This window comes from Syzygium oleosum, unplaced genomic scaffold (assembly GCF_021117445.2).
Source record: "Syzygium oleosum isolate NSW1041296 unplaced genomic scaffold, Sole_v2.1 Sole_v2.30, whole genome shotgun sequence".
NCBI classification, from domain to species: Eukaryota; Viridiplantae; Streptophyta; class Magnoliopsida; order Myrtales; family Myrtaceae; genus Syzygium; species Syzygium oleosum.
Genome location: NW_026607514.1, coordinates 3864836 through 3871423, shown reverse-complemented (window position 1 = coordinate 3871423; position 6588 = coordinate 3864836). Strand labels below are relative to the sequence as shown.

The window sequence follows — 6588 nt, the reverse complement described above, 5'->3', positions numbered from 1 at the left end:
CGTGGATTTTCTGGTATCCACACACCCAGCTCTGTCTGAATCTGAATAACCTACCACCTCAAGGTGATCAGACCTTCTAAACGTGAGCATATGATCTTTTGTCCCTTGCAAGTATCTCAATACTTTCTTTGCAGCTTTCCAATGATCCAATCCTGGATTACTTTGATACCTGCCCAGCATTTCGACAGCAAAACTGATGTCTGGCCTGGTCCAAGTCTAAGCATACATCAAGCTCCCAACAATAGATGCATAAGGAATTTGTTCCATTTGTTTGCGTTCCAATTCATTCTTTGGACATTGCATAAGGCCCAATTTATCTCCTTTCTGAATTGGAACAACACTTGTAGAGCACTTTTCCATCTTGAATCTCTCTAAAACTTTATTAATATATGCTTTCTGAGACAACCCTAACAATCCTTGTGATCTATCACGGAATATTTCAATTCCAATCACATAGGATGCCTCACCCATATCTTTCATTTAAAAGTTCTTAGAAAGGAATTTCTTGGTCTCATGTAACAAACCAAGATCATTAGTAGTAAGCAAGATATCGTCAACATACAAAATTAGAAATATAAACTTGCTCCCACTGACCTTTAGATATATACACCGATCAACAGTGTTTTCCTTAAATCCAAAGGAGGTGATAGTATCATTGAACTTAAGATACCATTGTCGAGAAGCTTGTTTAAGTCTGTATATTGACTTCTTAAGTTTACACACCATGTGTTCCTTTCTTCAACTGAAAACCCCTCTGGTTGGTTCATATAAACTTCTTCATCTAAATTCCCATTCAAAAAGGCAGTTTTCACATCCATTTGGTGTAACTCTAAGTCGTAATGAGCCACCATAGCCATAATAATTCTCAGAGAGTCCTTCTTAGGCACAGGAGAGAAGGTCTCTTTATAATCAACACCATCTTTCTGAGTAAAACCTTTGGCAACGAGTCTAGCCTTGTATCTTTCAATATTGCCACTTGAGCCGCATTTGGTCTTAAAGACCCATTTATAGCCGACTCTTGTACAACCTTCAGGCAAATCAACAAGGTCCCAGACTTCATTGTGATCCATTGATTTTAACTCTTCCTTTATGGCGTCAAACCACTTAGCAGAATTAACACTTTCCATGGCTTGTGAAAACGAAACTGGATCTTCATCAATTTCTAAGTCAAATTCAGATTCATGTAAATAAACCACATAGTCATTAGAAAAGGCAGATCTTCTTTGCCTTTGAGACCTTCTTAATGCCACTTCATGCGGTTCATCTACTGCAGGTTCATTTGTAACAACTTCATCATGGAGTGTTTGGTCATTTATTTGTTGTTCTTGTATGTTGTCAAGCCGTTCGACAACTGTGGGAACAACAACTTGAGAATGAGTTATAGGTAAAGGTACTTGTACCCTAACTTCTTGAATTTCCACTTTTCGTGGTTCTACACTCCCACTAGTTTCACCATTTTCAATGAACCTAGCATTTCCAGTTTCAACAATTCTTGTACTATGGTTAGGACAGTAAAATCTATACCCTTTGGATTTTTCTAGATAACCAATGAAGAAACCACTGGTTGTTCTTGAGTCCAGTTTCTTTTCATGAGGATTATAAATCCTTACTTTCGCTGGGCAACCCCAAACATGCAGGTGCCTTAAACTGGGTTTCCTTCCTGTCCACAGTTCAAAAGGAGTCTTTGGAACTACCTTACTAGGAACCCTATTTAATAAATACATGGCGGTTTTCAAAGCATGCATCCATAATGATAGGGGTACAGAAGAATTACTGAACATACTCCTAACCATATCCATTAATGTACGGTTACGCCTTTCTGCAACACCATTTTGTTGCGGTGTTCCTGGCATAGTGTATTGAGCACAAATGCCACGCCTTTCAAGGAATTTAGCAAATGGACCAGGGCATTGTCCAGTTTCTTCATGCTTTCCATAATACTCACCACCTCTATCAAATCTGACAATTTTCACCTTTCTATCTAGCTGTCTTTCAACCTCATTGATAAACACCTCTAATATGTCTACCGATTGAGATTTTTCATGCAACATATATATATATAACCATAACGTGAAAAATCATCAACAAAGGTGATAAAGTACTTTTCTCCACCAAACGATGGAACATCAAAAGGTCCACATATATCAGTGTGTATTACTTCAAGGAGCTGTATGCTTCTTGTAGCTGCTTTCTTAATTGTGTGTTTTGTGTGCTTTCCTTTAATACAATCCACACAAATACCAAGATCAGTAAAATCCAAATCATGAAGGATTTCATTCTTTACTAATCTTTGTATTCTTTGTTTGGATATATGACCCAAACGTTTATGCCACAAGTAAGCTGAACTTTCATCCACTAAGCCACGTTTCGAACCAACATTATGATGCAGGGTCAATAGAGTCTCAGCAAACAAATTATCAAGTTTTAATTTGTACAAACCATCACAAAGCACACCAAAACCAATAAAATGATTATGTTTAAATAAACTGAAACATCCATTTCCAAACTTAAAAGAATATCCAGCTGTATCAAGTTTCGATAATGAAACTAAATTTCGAGAAACAGAAGGAACATAAAAGGTTTGAAAAAGATCTAAATGATGTCCAGTGTCCAAAATCAAACGGTACGTTCCAATGGCTTCAACTGGAGCTTTGACTCTATTCCCCATGAAAATAAACTTTTCATTTGGACTTATGGTTTGGGTCGTAAGGAATCCCTGTATTGTATTCGAAACATGAGTGGTACAACCAGAATCAATCCACCAAGTATTATAAGGAACTTCTGCCAAGTATGATTCGAAACATACAAAAGCACTAGGCTTACCTTTCTTTTCGAACCATGCCTTACGTTTTAGGCAGTCTTTTTGATAGTGTCCAGGTTTTTTGCAGAAATGACACTTATCATTCTTTTGTTCCTTCTTATGGATTTGGGCAGATGACTCATTAATCTTTAGCGGTCCTTTATTGCCCTTTCCATTCTTCCTTCCTGGTTTTCTTTTAGTTCCTGGATGACCCATGAGGTTGACAGAGCGGATTCCTTGCTTCTTAAGCCTTGCTTCCTCTTGAATGAGCATACTTTGCAGTTCAGTTACATTCCACTTATCCTTTATAGTATTATAATTTATTTGGAATAGACCATACTCAGGAGGCAAGGAATTTATGATAAACTGCACAAGAAAACTTTCATCCACTTTCATTCCCATGGAACTCAATCTTGCTGCTATATTTGCCATTTCAGTGACATGCTCATGCATGGTACGAGAACCATCGAACTTCATGGTGGTTAATGTACCCATTAATGTCCCAGCAACTGACTTATCAGCAGAATCAGACTGAGAACGATTTTCCACTAACTTCATAAATTCCTTAGCATTGTCAGTTTCAGGAATGGTTGACTTAATGTTGTTTGCTACTGTCATCCGCATGAACATTAAGCTAAGTCTGTCTAATCTTTCCCAAGCCTTATGGAAAGACCTTTCTTCAGTACTGCTAAAAGCAGTAAGAACAGCGGGCTTGTCATTCATGAGTGCTAAATCAAGATCAAGAACACCTAGGTGAAACTTGACTTGTTCACTCCATTCAGAAAAGTTAAGCCCATTGAACTTCATAATAGACGAAGCTTGCGAATGAAGAGAAACAGAAACAGATACTGCAAAATACATCGAATGCTCACATATTAATGCTTTGAGTCATAACTTAAACACATAACATTAACTGTACATCGAAGTTCTCCTTTGGGTGATACAACAATGTACAACCATAAAACATAATTGATGCTTAAATTTAAGTTTATATAATTGGTAATTATATATACTCCAATTAGACACATTTGCTATCTTTGGATATGCTAAACATATCTAACCAAGTATACTAATTAACCACTATTATGTCCATGATTATAAAATTAATCGATCAACCTTTGGGTGATCCTTAAATATTTTATAATCAATGAACTTCAAATTACCCATGATAAAAAATATATATAACATCATGTCATCTCATTAGTAGCATCACATAATAATTGTTAATTGAATTTTATTTAATTTGACGTCTATGAGAAACTTTCTAATTCGGCCACTTTGGTGACTAACGAATTAAACATAATATAGATATCAAATTAAATAATCATAACAACAATTATTTCAATTGAATGAAATACAATTAATGTCCGTTTGCTATATGTGATCCAAAATTTCTTAATGTATATAATATAAGATAATTAGAGTTGTTGTGGTTAATCTCTAATCAAGCAAAAAATTATATACGGATCACTTGACATTTAATTTTACGGATAAAACATTCATATAATTTCCTACAAGGGTAAAACAGTAAAATTCATGCGGCAAGGACAAAACAGGAATTTTTTAATACGGAGAAGGGCATAACGGTAAATTAAACGGATGGGGCAGAATTGTAATTTCCAAACGAAGCCGTGGGGTCCCCACGGGCACGTGCGTGACAGGCGCCCCTTACTCCGTGCGGGCGCGTGTTGCTCACGCCCCTGGCGCGGCATGCGAGCGCGTGCAGTACACGCGCCTACCGCTGATGCAGGCGCGTGGCTGCACGCGCTTGCCTTACCGCGGGCGCGTGTCTCACACGCGCCTACTTCATGCGTGAATTGCAGGTACGCGATCCTTCTTCCGCCGCGCCTTCATTCGCCCGATTCTCCTCCGACAACCCACATTAGACCAAAATAATTGATGGGTTTTTGACATCATGCTAGCGCGATCATATAGGTCCAAGAATCAACGCAACCAGCCAAGAAATTGCCCCGAAACAAGCAAAATTTCATCAAAACGCAAACCCTAACTATTACGATTTTCACATACGATCTTGAAAATCGAAAAGGTGAAATCTTGATTCGTAAGAGGTATAGTTTACCATATTTGTCAAAATCTCATATTTACAGCAAACATCAATAAATTCTCATCATTCAACAATTAATGAAAAATCACCAGTTCTCAAACCATGCTATGATACCACATGTAAGTTCATTGAGTTCTATGCAAATCAAGCCATAATATTTGCACAAGACATAATTCCCAAGATCTTAAAACAATGTGATTTTCACAACATCATCAGAGACGAGAAACATACCTTGATCCATCATGATTCCTTGTGAAGTAATCAATTGTAGATGAGAGATCTTTGAAGAAATAGGTTTCTCTCTCTTGACCCCTTTTCGCTTTCTGACGTTCTTGATGGAAAAGAGACCGTCGTTCTATTATAGGGTTGAGAGAGGACCAGTTTCTAATTGGGTCTTTTATAGTCACACCATCCATCAGGGTGTACGGTAATTAGAATACACCTCTTTATTGACCAATAGTAATTTAATACATAATAATTGTTAAACTTAAACCACATATGGGCCAGGCCATTAATCATGTGGGCCATAATAAAATCCAACACCTAATTCAATGGTGTAGATGCATATTTACCATCAAAAGAAAAAAAAAATCAAATCCATGCTATAATCTGCTTCTGACTTTGCTACCTCATCGTGCAAGACTTGCACATTCATGCACACGCATCTCAGTTTTCGCACCATCCTGGCCCACAAATACATCAATATATGAGAGACATAACTATCATAGATAAGTCGAAAACAAGGCCATCGTCTAATCAGAATTCCAAAAGGCATCCTGGTCATGCAGTTGCTCAAATTCTGTCTCCCTCTCCGAACTTTCTCACAAGAGGGCTAAAAAAAACACGTTCCCCACCGTCAGATACGACCAGTCCCCCGACTTTTCAACGCCAGGGATATTATCAGACCAAATCCTATAAGTACCCGCCAACCTCCATCATTTGTTTGTTGCCACCAAATTTGAAATACATCTTCTTAAAGTTTACCAAAAAGCTGCCACACAGATCATCTTACTCTTCACTTCCTCATTTGATATTTAACTCACTTTGCCATGAAAGGATGTTCTTCAAGTGGGAATCGGAACAATGAGAATGATGAAGAGACTGGGAAAAAGAGGGGATCACAGTCACAATGCGATCCACCCCGGTACCGAGGGATCCGGCGGCGCCCTTGGGGCAAGTTTGCTGCCGAGATCCAGGACCCCTCGAGGAACGGTGCTCGCCTCTGGCTTGGGACCTTTGAGACGGCAGAGGAGGCTGCCCGCGCCTACGACCGGGCTGCCTTCGCCTTCTGAGGCCATCTGGCCATCCTCAACTTCCCCAGCGAGCAGCAATACTCTGTTCAAATTGAAGGCAATGTCTCTGGTCACTGCAGTTCTTTCTCGGCGTCCCCGTTGCTGTCATCGTCATCGTTCTCTTCAGCATGTTCATCATCATCCGTTGTGTCAGCTCCCGCCAAGCCATCCAGAGATTTGATCGAGTTCAAGTATCTGGACAATAAGTTGTTGGAGGCACTACTGATGTAGGGTAAATGCGGGTAGGCAAGTGCATATTTAGGGTTTCTGAAATTTCATGGATAGAATATTTTTTTTGTTTCTTGTTTCGATCATCTTCATTGATGAGAGATTTCACTTGTGGAAAGAGATGACGTGGCATCTCCATTGCAGGGTTTATGCATATTATGCTTGAATTAATTACATTTGGCAATCGTCAAGACTGCATTTTC

The 6588-nt window shown here is 38.7% G+C and overlaps 1 pseudogene; it reads left to right on the top strand.

The window, feature by feature from the left end:
• Positions 1-5868: 5868 nt before the first annotated feature.
• LOC115666302 (ethylene-responsive transcription factor ERF098-like) lies at positions 5869-6588 on the top strand (annotated as a pseudogene).